This window comes from Arabidopsis thaliana, chromosome 3, assembly GCF_000001735.4.
Source record: "Arabidopsis thaliana chromosome 3, partial sequence".
Classification (NCBI taxonomy): domain Eukaryota; kingdom Viridiplantae; phylum Streptophyta; class Magnoliopsida; order Brassicales; family Brassicaceae; genus Arabidopsis; species Arabidopsis thaliana.
In genome coordinates this window covers 11,487,733-11,508,499 of record NC_003074.8, presented here as the reverse complement: position 1 = coordinate 11,508,499, position 20,767 = coordinate 11,487,733, and the positions used below count along the sequence as shown (strand labels likewise).

General features: G+C 34.4%; 1 long non-coding RNA gene and 5 pseudogenes across 10 annotated transcripts; 2 read left to right on the top strand and 4 right to left on the bottom strand.

The window, feature by feature from the left end:
- Window positions 1-136: 136 nt before the first annotated feature.
- On the bottom strand, window positions 137-3,837 carry AT3G29643 (annotated as a pseudogene; the record flags this gene model as incomplete). The annotated part of the gene is made up of 1 exon: window positions 137-3,837.
- Window positions 3,838-7,075: 3,238 nt separating this feature from the next.
- On the top strand, window positions 7,076-9,621 carry AT3G29644. Of its 5 annotated transcripts, none has more exons than NR_141637.1 (4): window positions 7,081-7,341; window positions 7,773-7,833; window positions 8,813-8,875; window positions 8,995-9,621. It is a non-coding gene; the product is annotated as an other RNA (long non-coding RNA). The 5 variants fall into 5 exon arrangements; NR_141639.1 differs by having other exon boundaries at window positions 7,729-7,833; NR_141640.1 differs by lacking the exon at window positions 7,773-7,833.
- On the bottom strand, window positions 9,151-10,612 carry AT3G29642 (annotated as a pseudogene; the record flags this gene model as incomplete). The annotated part of the gene is made up of 1 exon: window positions 9,151-10,612.
- Window positions 10,613-12,800: 2,188 nt separating this feature from the next.
- On the bottom strand, window positions 12,801-13,313 carry AT3G29632 (annotated as a pseudogene; the record flags this gene model as incomplete). Its single annotated transcript has 1 exon — window positions 12,801-13,313.
- Window positions 13,314-14,528: 1,215 nt separating this feature from the next.
- Window positions 14,529-17,751, top strand: AT3G29641 (annotated as a pseudogene; the record flags this gene model as incomplete). Its single annotated transcript has 1 exon — window positions 14,529-17,751.
- A 2,187-nt stretch (window positions 17,752-19,938) lies between these two features.
- Window positions 19,939-20,454, bottom strand: AT3G29640 (annotated as a pseudogene; the record flags this gene model as incomplete). The annotated part of the gene is made up of 1 exon: window positions 19,939-20,454.
- Between the last annotated feature and the right edge of the window lie 313 nt (window positions 20,455-20,767).

The following is a 20,767-nucleotide window of genomic DNA, read 5'->3' as shown; positions in this document are numbered from 1 at the left end:
AGAACCTTGATTCAAACACACAACATAATTCAAACATGTTCACAACATAATATTCAAGCTACATAATATCAATTTTTTAAGTTTTGATAAGAAAAGTCGTTATGTTGTGAACATGTTTGAATTATGTTGGTTAGACGTTGCATATTCTTAGTTAGCTTTAGTAATTTGCATTTCTCCCACAGAGAAGATGCATTTAATGAAGATAATACTATTTTAGCTCTTTCTGCCCCCTGGATTATGGGAAGAATTTGTCTAAAATTACCTTACCACCAAAAGGCATGTTATCATGTTTTCCAAGCACACATCATTTAAACTTCTATCAAATGATTCTAAACAAAACTTACTCATCATTGGTGTCTCATCCCATATTATAAGAGAAGCTTCCTTCATTAAATCTCAAATATTATAAGGTATCATCTGGATTTAAAGGAATAGCAAATTTGGAATGTTCTGTCAGTCCACCGGGTAAAAGTAATGAAGTTATCCCACTCGATGCAGCATTGAGCACGATTTTTCCTTTGGATCTGATAGCAGCTGATAATGTTTTCCACAAAAATTGTTGCCAGTACCTCCAAAACCATAAACAAAGAAAACTCCACATCATTGAGAATCAACTACACACATTATCTCATCAAAAATTGTTTTTTTCTCCATTGTCAGCATAGTGAACCATTCGTTGTGCTTTTCTATCTGTTCACTTATGTCATATCTCATCTCATCAACAATCAATCTATTAGAATTATCAATTGTTTCTCTTGTTGTATAAGGAAAGGTCTTAAGGTTTGTCAAACAATAACCATTCATAAGAAATAGTTTCTCCATCTCCTGAAGATTATAATTTCTCTTGTCAACTTCACATAAAATGAAATCTGAAACGTATATTAACATGTCCTAAAAATAAGAAGCAAATCACTATGAATCTAAACAAATGATTAAAAATGGTTCGTATGAAACATAGTACAAACCTGGGTTATTAAATTCTTCTCTCTTCTCTTCTGATAAAATATGTCATGTTGCTTCTCAAACATGTTCTGCTCTTGATAAAGACTTAGACAGCATCATATTAGCAAATAGATTCTAAAGATCATCTCCAAATAACCATTGGCTTGCATCAACGATACCATCAATATAATTTGATCATCATCTAAAATTTCAAGTGCCTAACATGCTTCTTTAAATGTTTCGTAAACAATCCATTTGAATGTTTTGATATCATCAAAACATGTAGGACCTCGTACTATGTTAAGTAATATACGCATAAAATATTCAGCTTCCATTTTTTGTGGGACGTAACTTATCCTACCTAAAGAGAATCCTCTTATACATATATTCCATTGCTTGTTCTTCCCATCCCAAGTATAATGTACTCGTATCTCAGAATAAGTGAGGGTCTTTGCAAAATTGTCATGATTCAAATACAACCAAGCAGTAAACTGAGAATCTTCATATTTTTTTTCCAAAACATCTTAAATATCTTCATCCTCATCGAAACAACACGGGTGATTTCCTTCTTTGTGGAAAGAAAGCTTATGCACCAGTGTAGTTCTAAATTGAATTGGGAATTTAAAAATCCTCTATATTGCTTCTGAAACAGATACATATCCGCAAATGATTACAAAACAAAGAAATTTTAATATAAAATATCCTTATTATAAATTATATAACAAATTGTTTCTTGCTAACATGATTTAAAGTTTGATCAAAGTAATCCTTGATTTCATTCTTCTTTGCTTATCTTATTTAGGAATGTTCTCAGAAACTGTATTTGAAGTTTGACTCTTGTTTATAGGCTCAACAACCACAACAACACGATCAGGTCTTTTATTAATATACGTGAATAAGTATTTGATAGAACCTGTTTGATTACACCATTCCACATCGATATGAGCTCGATATCGCAACGATAACTTCCCATTGTAAGGTACAGCATACCTGTTGTCACACTTAAATCCACACTTTTCAAAAAAATCTTATGTCTCCCGCCTCCTATAAGTATTTGATGGAACCTGTTTGATTACACCACTCCACATTGATATGAGCTCGATATCCTACTTTAGATCAAGTTAGCATGAGGCTTAGGATACATCTTTGAACACTTACCATCTACCATACATGGACAATTTGTAAACGCTGCACCGCAAGGGCCGTGTATCATCGACTCTTTGATGACCTCATAAACTTCTAGGTTCTTTTGTTTGTCTTGTATTTCAGCACAAATTATCCAGTTAATATCCTCAGAAGATGGTAGCTTACTCCTAGATGCCATGAATAACAGTATATGAGCATGTGGCAGACCTCTTTTTGAAATTCAACTGTATATATATATCTGCATGAGAAAAATATAATCATTACTTTTCAAAACTATTTAAGATATATATGTATATATATTAAGCAATAAATAAATATATAGATAACTTACCTGCGACAGTTTTCCAAGAAGATGTTTTTCAGTCAAATCAAACATAAGTGAATCAAGGTTAATCTTGAAAACACGACATATAATATATGGTCTATCATAGTATCATCAGGATTCAAACCACGTTCTTTACAATACCTAATAATTTCTGGCCACTTAGGATTACACGTAAAACTGATGAATAGATCTGGAAATCCGTAGTGTTTACATATGGCCATTGCATCGTAATATTGTTGTACCATATCTCGAGGACCACCGGTGAATGAGGAAGTAATAATCAAAGGTCTTCCATGTTCATTCATTTTTTTGTTTCCAGCTGCAGCCGCTTCTTTGATGTTACTGAATTTCTCACAACGAATTTTTGATTAATTGAATTTAATATAAGACAACCTATTAGCTTCAATTGTTGAATAACCATCAACCAAGAACTGTTGAAACAATCTCCTACACAATTGAAGAGTATGGCTTTCATTCTCCTTTTCCTGAACCCGAAAAGAAAACCATTGTCCCATACTAGTGGACTTAATCTTGCAGGTATTGCTTTTCCCAGTGTATCCTTTCTGTATCTTAGTTCTGAAACAATCTTCACCATAGTAGAGAATGAAAGGATATTGTAGTAGCGAATAAGAGGGATGAATTTCACTAATCCTTTGTAGTCTGCCAGTTGTTTTGTCTTTAATGATTATGTCACGAGATGACATTCCTTTCACAAAATCCCCAGGAATCACTACAGCCACTTCAGATGTTGTTGGTTGTAATAATTCTTTCCATCCTTACCTATACGATCACTAACAATACGCATATAGAAAGTCTCACTTGTATTAGTTTAAATTTTGTCCCTAGCTATTCTCAAGTTTTCTAAATATGGGTTGACTTCATCGAGCATTTTGATGAGCATTTTAATGATTTTTTGCTTCAGTTTATTGTTGCTTTTTTAAGTTGAACTGTCTTTCCCCTTACTGCATAAAAAGTATTAAAAAATGTCAACATTTATATTAACATATAGTCGGAAAAAATAAGAATACATAGCTTACCTTAAAACAGTTTCCCTATTTGTAAATTCATTTTCTGTATGAACAATGTAAAGTTGTGAAAACTTTGCATAATAGTTTTCCTTAGGCTTCATACTTCCAGTGAGATGATAATTTGCTCCTTGTAGTTGAAACATATTTGATCATTTTTCTTTTTGAACTGACCTATCAACTTTACCACCAAGTGAAGTCATTAAAAATTCTATTCCGTACGGTTTGAGATTTTTTTGAAAATGTCTACTTTGTCGATCTATTCCTGTAAGTAACTTTGTTAGGCATTCCGGAGATTTTTTCAAAAATGGAAGTTTTATAGTCCCATGCAAACAGCAGAGAAAAACGTCGGATTTTTAGATCTCCTTCTTTGTTAAAATGCTCGTCGTACCACATTATAGCTCCACAAAAACGACACTTGTATGTCGGATCACCATGATCTAGATAACCTAATAATAAAAATGCAGTACTATATACAAATTTTATAGATTTTCTGTATTAAAATATAAAATTCTTGTTTAAATACCTGAATCATCCTTTGTTGTTTTACATTGTTTCTCTTTGTAGATAGATTACTGAAGTCTCCACCTGTAAATAGATCTTGGTTGATAGTAGGCAGTTCTTCATCAGATTCAGACAGAGTAAGATCTTCCTCATCACTGCTATTGTATAAATACGTTTGCTCGACATCATCTACAATAGTTTTGAAAACAATAACTTATCACAAATTTTCAAAATGAAAAAATCATTAATGTTTAAATTATACTTGCCTTCAGAATATTATGTCTATATTGCATCATCAAATTCTTCCTCTAAGTTCCGATACTTTGGATTACTTGATTTAGATTTTGAAGTTGTCTTTCCAATTATTTGATCATTGTTAACAGAAAATGATAATAATCAAAGATGGATATATTTTTGTTTTCCAAATTAATGTAAATGTTTGTCAATAAAATCTATAAACCAACCTTTTTCTGCTGCTGGTAAAATATAAATTCTATCGTTTTCCATTTGCTGAGTTCTAATGGTTCTCATTTTGCTTCAGTAGTCTTTGAAAACAAAAGAAAGAGAGGTATTAATTCGTGGTGGCATGGTATGTATTTGTGAATTGCCAATAGGAATAATATTTTCAGCATCTGCATGTTATATTAAATACATGTATATAAGAAATTGTTGAATGTGTGCACGTCATATAAATAAACATATATAGGATGATATATTCGCATTTATCATAATGATCTGATTTATGATTTTATATTTCTAAGTAAATCCAGTAATATCTACTGCTACACAATTTAAAATCCTATTATATTATTTGGGTAGTACATTTTAAATGTAACCTTAATTTTTGTAATTAATTACATGACAATGCCATTAGAAAAATTTAATCAAAAACAAAATCCTTTAATGACATCATTAAGGTTACCAAAATCATTTAACGACAATATTCATCTCTTAATTATAGGGCTTATTGGATCTAAAGACGGTTCATCAAAGATTTACTAAACTGAAGCAAAATATACTGAATATTCAAATATCTATCTGTTACCAAATTATAAACAAATAAGTTCGTAAAACAGTTTAATATTTTATATACGAAATCAATTAAATCTTAATCACATAAAAATTAGCACAAAAAAAAAGTATTCAACAATTAAAAAATTATCAAATCTATGTGTTATATAAGTTTTGATACTATATTCGAATAAAGTGTAATTTACCTTTTCAATTTGTATTCTTTAAATAATTTAAGCTAACTAATATATTTGCTAATCTTATACCTATCAAAACCGACTATCGTTTCTTATCTCTATAGTATTTTTGCAAGACTTTTTTGGTGGATTTGGGTAAAAGTGCATTCGGGTCATATGGTACATTCCCCTATTAAATAAATATGGTGCACTCCTATGTTATTACCTAAAATATTTAGAGTATAATTCAGAGTCATATCATAAATAAAATTAATATTAATAAAATAAATGGCTTTTTGGCAAGACGAATTTTTGAATCAACATTAATAAAAAGGTAAAATATAATTAATCCACTGTTTTAATACGAGTTAAATCTTTAATTTATTATTTTTTAAGACTACTAATATTAAACATATCAAATCATCCTAATTTAAAAAAGATTATATAAAACCAAAAATGTTATGTGGTATGCATAATGTTACTATATATAAAATTAAACTATAAAATATAAATATATTAGAGAATGATACAATTTGCAAAACTTTTATACATAATAAATAATTTTTAAATTTTAAAAATTACTACTTTAAAAAAAAATCACGGGACATGTAAAGAAATTACAGAACGGGTTTTATTTTGGAATTGAGTTATATGGTGGATGTATGGTTTACATTACTTTAAAATAATGATCTCTACCTATATCAGAATATGACTGACTAATAGGAACTGATAAAAGATTTGTATGGTTTTCTTCATTTTCTGTACCTGAATATAATTAGGAAAGTAAGATTGAATTAATTTCTACTAAAGTTTTAGATTATAAATTTGAAATAAGAAACTAGTGTTTTATATAATGAATCTTACTTGTTAAAGCTTCTAATCTTATTGAAGATAGCAAATTATCTAATCCAAGTGTTGACTTTGATTGTCTCACTCTCACCGGAGTAAATTTCTGATCACCTAATTTGATCTGTAACTTGGTTAGAGGTTGTAGTGAAGGGTTTAAAATAATAAATATATCATTTGTATATCATAGAAACATTATTAGGAAAATATATTTCATTCTGAGTTTATGTCATACTGATTACCTGAGTCTAGAGGAGATTCATCAATAATTTCAGAATTATGACTTTGTGATAACAAATGTGGTATATACAATGTTCACTACGATTTGGTGTAACGTATGATTTTGAACGATCTGCATCTATAAAGATATAACCATTAAGTTAAGTTTTTGAAAATTAATCATCAATTAAGATATGAAATACTTTATAAACTATTTACAAAAATATGGATGATATAATATGGTTTTTCACACCTAGCTGAGATTGTGACAGGCTGATTCCTGATGGATAATGTGTTCTTCTATTACAACATGAGTTAAATTTGTAAGATCTGCAAATACTCTATCGTAATTAGACTTTAGAGGAACACATTGCTTAGCATTTGATGCATTATGTTGTGTAACATTCTATTACAATCTAGAAATGGGAGTGGAACAGTTCCTCTTTGGAGGCTGAAATGAATCTGTGTTGCCATTTTCACCAAATTCCATTTTTTTCTTCATTATTCTAGAAAAACACACTACTATTACGAATTGAAACTTTTGAGAAACTAAATGATGCTGCTAAAGTATATTATGTAAATTTGTATAGGAAATAATAATTATAACTTTTAGCAGTTACTTTGTTTTGATTTGTGTATATTTTATTGGGAAAATTAAATTTAAAGGATATCTATAAAAAAAATTGTCCATCTATTCCTTTTTTTTGTAGATTAGTCAAATAGGTTTTTCAAAAAAAACTAAGTCTTATTTACCTTTATTTTATTTTATAATTAAAAAAAACAATAATTTCCTAATCTATTTACACAAAAGAAATAGTAATTTTAGTAAAATTTTGAGAACCTAAATCCTCTAAATGTATTAGAGTCTTTCGAAACCCTATCTTTTATCTCTCTTCCTCCTTTACTCGATTAAAAAAAAAAAACATTCAGCTCTTAAAAAAAAAATTCCGGCGAAACTTACTCTCCACACTCGCCGGCGCATTCTTTGCCATCTCCGGGATCATCTCCGTTTTCGTCGTCGCCGGCGATTTCTTTGCCTTCTCTGTGGTCGGCGCCATCGTGTCCAAAGTCACTTGAATCTTCTTCAATCACCGTCGTGACCACTCATCTCAACCTCCCTTCCTTCTCCGCCACCAAAACCGCCAAGGTCCGTCTTAATTTCTTAGAATTCATATTACTTGTAGAGAGGATTCAATTTCTTGACTCTTAATTTTAAGGGATTGCATGTAGACTTAATAACTCATCTAGCTCTTTGATTCATTTTAATGTATTTGTGTTTGTGTTTGAAATTATAGATTAAGACATAGTTAGATGAATTTCGTTTTTCATACTTGTAATTTAGGGCCTCAATTTTGGGTTTAAGGTTTGATTTTAACTTGGGCATCTTAGTCTTTGAAAGCTTTAGTTTTTTACGCATAAGAAGCTTTAGTTGATTTGAAGGTTTATCTTGTTTATACATTTGGTGTTTATATGTTTGGGATCTCGTCATGATGTCTTTGATTGTCACAATTTTCTGGTTTATTTCTCCTTTAAGTGGCTCTTTCTTCATCTCCTTGCTTACAAGCAAATCTCTCACAGCTTGACTCGAATGTGTCGTCGTTAACAGAGAACATCAGCCACTGAACAATATCTCTTCATTGTGAGTTCTCTTCTTGGAATTTCTTTTAGGACTCTTGAAACCTTTTGACTTTTTTTTTTTCTGTTTCTCTGTGACTGTAACTTGAAATTTTTGGATAGAGATGTGTGTTAGAGAAAGAGAAAGTTATACTAGTATATCTTAGTAGATGAGAAAAAATATCATGAAATTTTAGTTGATATATACAATTATTATCCTGTTTCTATAGTGCGAATGCGAAGTTGATGTAGTCTTTGTTTATACTAACGTTATATTAAACAATATGAGAACAATCAATTATATAAGATATATTTGCTGAAGAGTTCAACTTGGACTAATATACTAAAGTTTTAGAATAATAAAGTTAAGTGGGAAATCATAATGTCAATCATTAGTTTCGAAAGTGCTCGGAAGTTTGATAATTATGTGATTAACTCATTTGGACTGATCTGTGAGAGATCTCTCCCTCTCTCTTATCGTTTTCTTTTTTTTTGTTTCCAATATAATCGTTTATGACATTGTTCTGTTTCTCTGTGACTGTAACTTGAAAATCTTGGATAGAGATGTGTGTTAGAGAAAGAGAGAGACGAGAGACTTCTAAAGCTTGTTGGTTTTATAGAATAAGATTTATGTGGGTTTGAACACATAGTTATTGGGATTTGATCACGTGATCTTATTTTGACTATTGCTATTTAATAAGATGGTGAGATACTTATCTTATTCTTAATCATTTACTTACGATGATGATGATATGGGAGGTTCCAAAAGTCCTGTCTGACTATTGCTATTTAATCACGTGATCAATAGTCGGTTTCCATTAAGAAGCTTCATTTTTTAGAGACAAAGATCCACATATTCACATTACCTTATCATGATAACTGCTTTGAAACTAAGAGATGGTGGTCATGTGATTAGCGGTCTTTGATAATTTTCATGTCATATTTTTCTTCTTGTTTTGTCTTTCCTCTTCTTGATTGCTAACGTGGGTACTATGTTTTTTCAGGTTTTTTATCTATATTATATCTGTGGTGTAGCTTCTTAATGGAAACCGATGAAGGCATCACGAGTATGAGTTCAAGTACTTTAAGATACAATTTATTTTTGTTTCTCATGAGAGCTATTTACTAATAACGCTGCAGCTATTATCTCTTGTTTTACTAACATATAAGTGATTGTTATGTGCAGACATTAATAAGGAGTATCCGAAGCGCTTATTCAGACATGGTAGAGAGCCTCTTGTTGGAAAAGTCAACAACTTCTGCAAAACAGCTCTCCTCAAGAGAATCAAGAAAGCTATGCCACTAGAGTATAAGGAAGTGAAGAGTGATCCTCTGTTTGCACATGTCTTTGCCATATTTGAAAACCGTTTAGGATACTCTGTTTGCATAGCTTACTGTCTAGACAGTTGGTAACTAGGAAGAAACATGAACTCTGGTTTGTGTTTGGAAACAAGCCTCTTCGATTTTCTATGCAAATACCATGAGATGCCAATGGATAGATTTTTTCAAGCGATTTAGTGATCGAGAAATGCCTATCTGACACAAAAGCTAAGTCTTCTTCATCCGCTATGAGTTTCTTAAGTTGTATAAAAAACCATTGCCATGAAGAATCATTCTCGGAATCAGCAACTCCAAATGCAATTGGATACAAATTGGAGTTACCATCTACTGCTGTAGCTACCAACATAACTCCTTTGTATTTGCTTTTCAAAAACGTACCGTCAACCACAATCACTTTCCGAATAGGCTTGTAAAACCCTCTAATAGACTGACCGAAAGATATAAATAGATATTTGAATCTATTCTCACCATCAACTTCGTAGTTTGTATAAGTACCAGGATTCGCTTGTTCTAGCATGTACAAGTATTTTGGTATCTTCCCATAACTTTTCTCAGGAATTCATCTGACCTCGTTAACTGCATACTCACGAGCCTCCCACGCCTGATGATAAGTTAGCTCGTGTCCGTATTGTGTGCGAATAATATTGCTGATATCATTCGGTTTAGGACCTTCTAACACACGTTCATAATTATGCATAATGAGACGTCCAATTGTTTTGGTTGAAGATGTGCGACAAAAAAAAATTTCCTGGAAGGAGCACATGAATGGTCATCCATAAACTTGTTGACTTTAAAATACAGAGATCTCTCTAAACGCTCCGCTCGAAGACTCCACTTGCAGACCACATCTACGCATCGTATACACCAAAATTTCTTATCAGACTTTGTACTCATGTAGTCGCAGTTATACTTCATCGCATACAACTCCATTGTTGCCTTCAAAACATCTTTACTTCTGAAATATTGCTCCTTTTTTACAGAAAAAGACTTCGACGATGATCCCACTCCATCACTTGCACCCTGATGATGCTTTCGCTTTTTTGGACTTTTGGCCAAATCGATGACAGACTGTTTGTCTTTTCCACCTCTCTACCTAATACTTTTTCGTCAGCATTAAAACAAGCATCTCCATCGCTTGGAGCATTTGGTTCCTTATTCAAATCAAAATTTTCTTTACCTCCTTTATCTTCAACTCCACCATTGAACGTCACACATAACTTTACGGTTTTTTTCTTTTTGCAATAGGAAAGAAAATTACTAACCTGTCTGTTATTTATCATAACATTAGGAGGACAATCAACGCTAAGATCCGTGGGTAAGTAGCTTAACTCCACATCGATTGTACTCTGTTCTATTCCATAGTCTTCTCTGACCATCAGCTTAAGCTCTTCAAAAGTTGTATTCAATTCCAAAAACAACAATCTCCCACGATTTTTTTCATCAACAATAAATCTCCACTCCTTGTTATCATACAATCTCCAAATACCACTCCTCACATAGATATGCATAATGAAAAACAGAACACGAGATGAAAAAGGAAGAACGTGAAGAAGAAGAGATCAATGATAGGGCACAAATTAATCGACTAAGGCACGTTTTCTTTTGGCGTTTTTTCTTTTAATTCTAAAAAATTAGAATTTGTTTTCTAAATCCAGTAAAAATCGTAATCTTAACAGAAAGTATTTTGTGAAACCGAAATATTTATTAAATATTTACTTTCCTTTTTCAAAGATTCACTTTCTATATCTAGGAATTCTAAATAGTTTAGAAACAAAATTCTAAATTTGGTTAGAATATGAATTCTAAAAGTGAAAATTTCTTAGAAAACGTTTTCTAATGTTTTCAGAAACTATAGAAATTCTTAGAATACAATTTCACACATAGTTTAGAACAAGAAGAAAATTTTAGAATACATGTTCTACAATAATTAGATATTGAATATCCTATTTTCTAAGATTGTTAGAAAGAAAAATAGTCTAAATATTCGTAAAATATGTACAAAATATTAGAATAGAAATTCTAAATTAAGTAGATCACTAGAAATCGTTTTCTAAATAATTTAGACTAAAATTTATCTATCAAAAAATCAACTTTCTTTCAACTAAATAACAATTTTTTTTTTACAAATTATCTATATTCTTGTAGATCTATATGTTATCAATGTTAAATTTTTTTAAAAATGCTTATAATATAGAGTAAGGGTATTTTCGTCCAAATTGGCATTCTCCAAAAAAAGGTGTATATGGACAATTTTGTTTGTAGAACTCCTTTAGATTTAATTTCCCCTATTTTAATTGATCTTTTGAAAAGATCTTTTGTGTATATTAAGCTATCATAAGAATGTGAATATCATATAAAATAAAAGTTTGAGGCTTTACAAAAAGAGTTTAACACTAAGATTTGTATCCATGCCAAAAAGATTAAAAAAACATTGGTAGCTGATATAACCCGATTTTTACTGATTTTATCCATGTTTTTAGGTATAGGATTTTGAGTCTTTATGTTATTTCTCGAGTCTTTTTAGTGTCTTTTCAGGTATTCTATGCAATGAAACAACAATGAAGATAAGGAGACATTTAGGAGCAAAAGCTAAGGCTGATTTTGGTTCAGGAATCAGCGAGGAGTGTCGATCGACACACTCTTGGTGTCGATCGACACACTCTTGGTGTCGATCGACACCAGTTTCGGCCCAGCAAAAACCCTAAACGCTTTCGAGTTTACAGAATATCAAATTTGCCCCAGAAGATTTTCCTATTTGCATTATTAGTCCCTGGACTTTTTTAGGGTCTATATATATTGTTTGTAGACCTAGTTCTCATTATCAAGTCTTTTATCAAGTTTTATGCAAACACTATTGGGAGAGACATAAGCTATTCATCCATTGTTCTTGAGATATTCATTCCAAGTCTTAATACAGTGAAGAAATCTTTTCTAACTCTTATCTCCTTTGATGTGTTTATGCTTTCATACTCAATTATGTTGTTTGTCTCATTCAATATGTCTGAGTAATTTGCTTGTTAGGAATAGGGTTTCTCATTAGGGATTCATATGGTTTAGTAGATTGCCCCCTTTGCTAGGTTATCTGTAGAATTCTTCATCTTTAATTATGCTTAATGCTAGATCTAGAGTAATTAACTAGATCTTGAATCCAGACAATAGATATTCCCGCCATAGGTATCTGTAGTTGGATCTATTATTTGATGAGTCTGGTTTATAGGTGTGTAATAAGAATCGGCCTATCTACTAAGATGAACAATTGAACTCGTTAAGAATGCATATTTAGGTTGATAGTTTCTCGGTTTCTCCGGTTATTATTAGCTGTAGATATAGGGAGTTTTGCGGCACGCCCACCGGTTATTCCATAATTAGAGTTTGAATTTAAGAATGGTTCGATAACAACCTAGCTTTCATTAAATCTACTAACCAATAGTTTCTTGAGAATACCTTGTTCGTAGCTCTTTATTAAATCATTTACAACACAATCAATCTGTTGTCTTTTTACTTTGTTCTCCTTTATTTTCACTATTACCCTGCTAGCTTAATCTTGACATTTAACTCATTGTTTGAACAAAAGAACTCCGTGAATTCGATCCTAAAATACTGCAATTGATCTCTTATTTGATAGCGTAGTTCTAGGTAATTTGAACCATATCAATAACCATCGACACACTTTCTTTTAGCATTTTTATTCCCTTTAATAGTTGCAGCTTCACACCATTTTTGATCATACCTTAACTTTCTCCACGTATGCTCTAAGTTGAACTTCTTCTTGGTATCATTGTAGTAGATTTCATAAGCCAACTTCATTACATCATCCTCACTTTGTCCACTAGTTTTATGAGTTGTTGCCGTCTTATAACAACCTACAAACTTGGTCACACTTTTATTGACCTTTGACCACCTTTGCTTACACTTAGCATGCTCTCTCTTTGGCAGATCATCAAGTTGCGGACTGATATCAACATATGATGCAATCTGTTTCAAGAATGATTGACATTGTTGGTCATTACCAATCACATGATCCTTGTTGGTGTTAAGCCATGCCCTGACAAGAACAATATCTTCTTTGGGAAACCATTTCTTTTGTGATAAACCAACCTTCGGTTTGACTTCATCTTGTGTACAACCCATGAGTGTTACTTTATCTTTACTTCCTTCTTCAAACATTTGTGTATTAAAGGCTGGGACTTCAGATGATCCACTTGCAAAACGATTGATGTCTTCTTGCTGACTATGCAATAAGTCTATCAAACCCGAAGACTGATAAAATGGATTCATATCATCCATTTTAAAGAAGCAGGTTAAAGAAGAAGGTTGAAGAAGATGGAAACAAGAAATTCAGAGAAAATTGAAGGTTAAAGAAGAAGGAAATAAAAGAATGAAAGTGTACTTATACGCGTAACTCTATATCAAACACAAACCGGTAATCAATGAGACAACAACCACTTTTAAATATGCCTTGATTTAGTTGATGTGATAAATATATCGTGCGTTCTCTACTTGTACCAATCGTCTCCACAACCACTCCATTTAACCTCACAAAAATAGAGAAAACAAAATCATATTAGCATAAACATCAAACAGAAGGAAATAATGTTATTCACTATATGGAGAATCAGAGAAACTATGTTAGAATCAACACTTCATTTTTAATGAGTGTTATATAAGCACTAATGATCTTGTTCTACTGTTTCATATCAAACCGTGAGGCTTGCTCACATATTTTCTATTGATCTCTTAACCATTAGAATATTGCTCTTAACGTTTATCCATGCCCAGTCTTCAATATTCCTTTCCCTTTCACACGAAGGCAAGGTAAATTTATCACAACAATTAAACTAAACACTTCTTGATACAAAAAGATTGCAGGCATATAAACTAAACACAAAAGCACAATCTCTCTCTGACCACTGTGATACCAAGAAGAATAAACACAAGGTATAAACAGGAAACAAGATTAAAATATTTATAGCTAAAAGAGATTGACTCTTTTGGAGTTTCTAAAAAAATAAGATTTTTTTTTTTTGATATTCACATAAGTATAAAGGGTATGCATTCAAAATTGTTCCCGCACAAAAGAGAGAGGAGATTTTATTTGTCTAACCTCTTTGGTTATGAATCTTAGACTCTTAGTTTAAGAAGTACCAAGCGATTGAATTTCACAAGCTTCTCAATCTCTTGCTAGTTCCTTCCTGTTAGCTTCAAGAAGAGGCCAAACAATTATAAGAATATAAATTTATTACATAAACAACAAAATCGCAAAGGCTTTAGTAACGATTAAGATTTATCATAACTTATGTAAGATTGTTTGCCAACACTTCCTAGTATATATGTTTACAAGTTATGATATTTTTCTTGATCCAAAATTTCATTACGTGTTAACATATTCTTCAGGTGAAAACGGTTACCTCAAAAAAGCTGCCAAACATGTTGTAGACACATATGAAAGCATGAATCACAAATCAAATATGTTTTCAATTCACCGTAATTTGATTAACAAAAACTAAGAAATTAGCAATGGCTGAGAGAGTCATCAGAGCTGATGCAAAAGGAGTTTTGAGAGATGAGGATGGACAAGCCTACAATGAGGCTGGTCAGAGATTGGATGATCATGGACTCATCCTACCTGAGGACGCCAATGAGGATCAAGCGCGCCTCAATGCGCAGTTAGCTGCTAGAGATGCAGCAGGGCTCGGTGTCGAGCGACACCAACTGGGTGTCGATCGACACCATCGGGAGCAGCACGCAAATGCAATAGGTGTCGAACGACACAACAGAGGTGTCGATCGACACCAACACCAGATTCTTGCAGCTATTCCTCTAGCTGTGGAACCACGTCGTACTCTTGGGGATTTCAACAGGTCAGACCGGTTCTATGCTAATCGATCAGCGATTGTATCCCCACCATTCCAGAGAAACGACTATGAGCTGAAGCCTGGCTACTTTGCTTTAGTTGGCGAGCATCCTTTCCATGGCTTATCTCATGAGCAACCAATGGATCATATCGAGCGATTAGAGGACCTTGTTCTGAGCATCAAGGCTAATGGAGTCTCAGAGGACTACCTAGTGTGCAAGCTCTTCCCTTATTCACTTTCTGGGGAAGCAACTTCTTGGCTGAAACAACTTAAAGCAGGTTCCCTCAAGACTTGGAGAAGCATCAAGATAGCCTTCTTGAACAATTTCTACGATGATGCTAAGTCTGAGGAGTTGAGAAATAAGCTCTCTACCTTCACACAGGGTCCAGCTGAAGCTTTCAAGGCTGCTTGGGTTCGTTTCAAGGAGTACCAACGAGATTGCCCACATCATGGTTTCCGTGAGGTACAACTTTTAGGTACCTTCTTTAGAGGAGTTAATTGGAGATACCAGATGGCTCTAGATGCAGCGAGCAATGGTAACTTCAATACACGTTACCCAGCTGATGCTACAACCCTTATATAGAACCTCGCTTGCAGCAACAGTACCAAGAATGCTGATTTTGAGAGGAAGAAGATTGCTGGAGCTATTTCAGGAAATCAGATGGCAGAGGTGAATGCTAAGCTAGATTCAGTTCATAACTTGCTCACAGGGAAGAAGCATGTCCACTTTGCAGCTAAAGAAGAAACTATTGAGCCTGAGCCTGAGTCAGAAGAAGGAGTCTTCTACATAGATGGTCAGGGATACAGGAAGTTTGGGCAGCCACAGGGCAACTTCAGTGGCAACAGGTTTACAGGGAACTAGGGTTCCTTCAACTACACTCCAAAGCCTGCTTTCCAAAAGACCTTTCCTCAAAGCATCTTTCAAAGGAACTATGGTAATTCAACTTACCAAGCCCCCCCTCCACCCTTAGTAGAGACAAGAATGGAATCGATGCTTGAGCAGATTCTAGAGAGCCAGACTAAGCTTGTTGTGGAGTTTAATGGCAAGTTTGATGCTGTCTACACAGATCTTAATGGGAAGATCGATAATCAGAGCTCTCACTTGAAGAAGCTAGATGTACAAGAAGCTCAAACTGCACAATCTATCAAGAGACAAGAGGGTTTTCTTCCTGGTAATCCTGATGCTAACCCAAGGAAGAGCCGCAATGCCATCTTGATCAGAGAAGGAGATGATGTGTGGGAGGAATTGGACACTGAAGACGAGTTGGAGCTCGCAGTTGCAGAGATGGTGTCGACCGACACCCTCCTGTGTTGATCGGCACCATATGGGACGCTATTCTCAGAGACGACTCAATACGACGGTGTCGATCGATACCCCTCTAGTGTCGATCGACACTGGATCCGGACAACACCTTATGAGGTGCAAATACCTATGCTGCCCGAGTCTGTCTACACTCCTCATGTCCCGTATCCGAGGAGGCGTCTTTCTAAGCAAGAGATTCATGCTGCTAAGTGCACATCCATAATGGAGAAGATCCTCCATACTCTTCCTAAGGATGCTTCTGAGACATCTTCTGCTTCACTCAACATGTATGTCAAGCGACTTGTTGACAATGAAATTAGCTCAGATGAAGCTAAGGTACTTACCAGAGACATCAGTGCAATCATGCTGCCTAAGGCCAAGAAGGAGAAGGCATAGAGAGTAGACATAGCTGAGTACATCCGCACCATTACTCCTGGTCAGAGCACCGAGAAGCTTCCAGATCCAGGTAGCTTTGTTCTTGATTGCTCTATCTCCACAAGCAGATTCAGCCGCTCTTTATGTGATCTGGGATCAAGCATCAACCTCATGCCTAAGTCTGTTACTAAGAGACTAGGCATGACTCACTACAAGCCTACTCGCATTACTCTTCTCATTGCGGATCGTTCCAAGCGAATCCTTGAAGATGTTCCTGTTAAGGTTGGTAACTCTGTTATCCCTGCTGATTTTGTGGTCCTGGACTATGAAAAGGAACCCAAGGATCCCCTTATCCTTGGAAGAGCATTCCTAGTTACAGCTGGTGCTAGGTTTGATGTGAAGAGAGGGAGAATCTCTCTCAAGGTTTGTGATTCGGAGATGGAGTTTGGCATGGATGGTTCAAAGCTTACTAAGCCTATCAGTTGCATTGCTTCTAGCATAGGCACACCTCCTCAGACTGATCAGAATCCCACCATAGAGCAACACACAACGCTCCAACACGTTCAGCTCGCCAATGAGAGTTGTAGAGCAACGGTGACTACCCCTGTCGATCGACACCCTCGGGATTCACGGACAGAGAATTTTGCAGATTCTCTTCAGCCCACACCACTTGAGGACCTATGTGATAAGTTCTCTTCTCTCTCTTCTCCTGTTTTATCTTTGATTAATTCTTTGGATTATTCGAAGACTGCTTCACATGATAACAAGCCTAGATTCCTCGAAAGCTTGTTTCTCCTGTTGTTTTTGCAGGTGACGAGAAGAGTGTCGATCGACACACCCCTGAGTGTCGATCGACACACCCCTGAGTGTCGATCGACACCAGAAGCTGCTCGAACCATATCCGTTTACACACCGCCTTGGAAGGCGAGGAGGCAGCATCAATCCTCCACCACTCCACCCACATCCTGAACTCCGCCAAGTCAACCTATTGACTCAAAACAAGCGCTTAGTGGGAGGCAACCCACTGGTTTGATTTTTCTTTTCCCTCTCTTTTCTTTTCTTCTATTTTTGATTTATTTTTCCCGCTTTCTCTGGATTTGAATGCCACTGGGGAAAATGTCGTTTAAGTCTGGGGGAGGTTCGTACTAATATGGCTTTTATTTTTGTTTCTTATTATTTTTCGTTTTGCAATTCATTTGGTTATTTCTTTTATTTTCTAACTCTAAAAAAAAAAAAAAAAAAGAAACGTTTTCTTTAGTTTACTTGTTTATTGCCTGATTGATGAGTGCTGCAGGTTCGAGTCAATCCGACTATTGGAAAATCTAGTTGGCAAACTAACAGACTTGAGGATATCCTAGTTTCCAACTCAACCACTAAGGCTGGAGCTAATCTCACTGCTCTTCCTTTTACTTCTTCAAACGATTAGTATTCATACATCTTGACTCCTTGTTCGTACCTGATATTGAGACCAATGTGATAAAAAAGAATATGTTCCTCTCACCTTATAAAAAGAAAAAGATAATGAGAGATTGAGATGACTTTCAGATAGTGTATAGGGGTAGGAATGTTTTCTATGACCCCATTATTATACATTATTTGGAATGATCAATTACAAAGGTTGGAAAAATGCTGAGGATGTCGATCCAGTATGCGAGTTCCCCTTTCTTTAATCTCTAAAAAGAATAAGTCTGGGGTAGAGAAAGAACACCGAAAAAGAAAAAATATATAAAAGAATGGTCAATTTATCATGGTATAGTACATGAATGAGTCTAGAAGGATCTTGAATGCTGGCTTGTTTGATGAGACCCAGCGATGAAAGCATGGTGGATATAGTTGTGGAACTTAGGTATGGAATCTAGAATGTTGTGTAAGCTTGCAGAGAAGTATATGTTGGTTAGGATTTGATTAGACTTGTTAGGCATATGGACTTAGTTTGAAAGATCATGGCAATAGGCTAGAGAATGTTGGGAGTTCCTTTGTTTTCAAAACCTCTTCCACGGGTTCAGCTTTTGTGTTTTGCTTGAGGGCAAGCAAAAGCTAAGTCTAGGGGAGTTGATATAACCCGATTTTCACCGATTTTAACTATGTTTTAGGTATAGGATTTTGAGTCTTTATGTTATTTCTCGAGTGTTTTTAGTGTCTTTTCAGGTACTCTATGCAATGGGACAACAATAGAGATAAGGAGACATTTTGGAGCAAACACTAAGAAAAAGGAAGCTAAGGATGACTTTGGTTCAGGAATCAGCGAGGAGTGTCGATCGACACACTCTTGGTGTCAATCGACACCAGTTTCGGCCCCAGCAAAAACCCTAGACGCTTTCAAGTTTACAGAAGAGGAAATTTGCCCCAGAAACTTTCCTATTTGCATTATTAGTCCCTGGACGTTTTTAGGGTTTTATATATCTTGCTTTTAGACCTAAGTTTGTTTTATCAAGTTCTTTGCAAACCTTATTGTGAGAGACAGAAGCTATTCATCCATTTGTTCTTGAGAGATTCATTCCAGTTCTTAATACAGTGAAGAGATCTTTTCTAACTCTTACCTCTATTACTGTGTTTATGTTTTCACACTCGAATATGTTGTTTGCTTCATCCAATATGTCTGAGTAGTCTGCTTGTTAGGAATAGGGTTTCTCATTAGGGATTCATATGGTTTAGTAGATTGCCCCCTTTGCTAGGTTATATGTAGAATTTTTCATCTTTAATCATGTCTAATGCTAGATCTAGAGTATTTAACTAGATCTTGAATCCAGACAATAGATATGCCCGCCATAGCCCATAGGTATCTGTAGTTGGATCTATTATATGATGAATCTGGTTTATAGGTGTGTAATAAGAATCGGCCTATCTACTAAGATGAACAATTGAACTCGTTAAGAATGCATATTTATGTTGATAGTTTCTCGGCTTCTCCGGTTATTATTAGCTATAGATATAGGGAGTTTCGCGGCAAGCCCGCCGGTTATTCCATAATTAGAGTTTGAGTTTAAGAATGGTTCGATAACAACCTAGCTTTCATTAAATCTACTAACCAATAGTTTCTTGAGAATACCCTGTTCCTAGCTCTTTATTAAATCGTTTACAACACAATCAATCTGCTGTCTTTTTACTTTGTTCTCCTTTATTTTCACTATTACCCTGCTAGCTTAATCTCGACATTTAACTAACTGTTTTAACAAAAGAACTCCGTGAATTCGATCCTAAAATACTGCAATTGATCTCTTATTTGAGAGAGTAGTTCTAGGTAATTTGAACCATATCAATAACCATCGACACACTTTCTTTTAGCATTTTTATTCCCTTTAATAGTTGCAGCTTCACACCATTTTTGATCATACCTTAACTTTCTCCACGTATGCTCTAAGTTGAACTTCTTCTTGGTATCATTGTAGTAGATTTCATAAGCCAACTTCATTACATCATCCTCACTTTGTCCACTAGTTTTATGAGTTGTTGCCGTCTTATAACAACCTACAAACTTGGTCACACTTTTATTGACCTTTGACCACCTTTGCTTACATTTAGCATGCTCTCTCTTTGGCAGATAATCAAGTTGCGGACTGATTGCAACATATGATGCAATCTGTTTCAAGAATGATTGACATTGTTGGTCATTACCAATCACATGATCCTTGTTAGTGTTAAGCCATGCCCTGACGAGAACAATATCTTCTTTGGGAAACCATTTCTTTTGTGATAAACCAACCTTCGGTTTGACTTCATCTTGTGTACAACCCATGAGTGTTACTTCATCTTCACTTCCTTCTTCAAACATTTGTGTATTAAAGGTTGGGACTTCAGATGATCCACTTGCAAAACGATTATGTCTTCTTGCTGACTATGCAATAGGTCTATGAAACCCGAAGACTGATAAAATGGATTCATATCATCCATTAAAGAAGCAGGTTAAAGAAGAAGGTTGAAGAAGATGGAAACGAGAAATTCAGAGAAAATTGAAGGTTAAAGAAGAAGGAAATAGAAGAATGAAAGTGTACTTATACGCTTAACTCTATATTAAACACAAACCGGTAATCAATGAGACAACAACCACTTTTAAATATGCCTTGATTTAGTTGATGTGATAAATA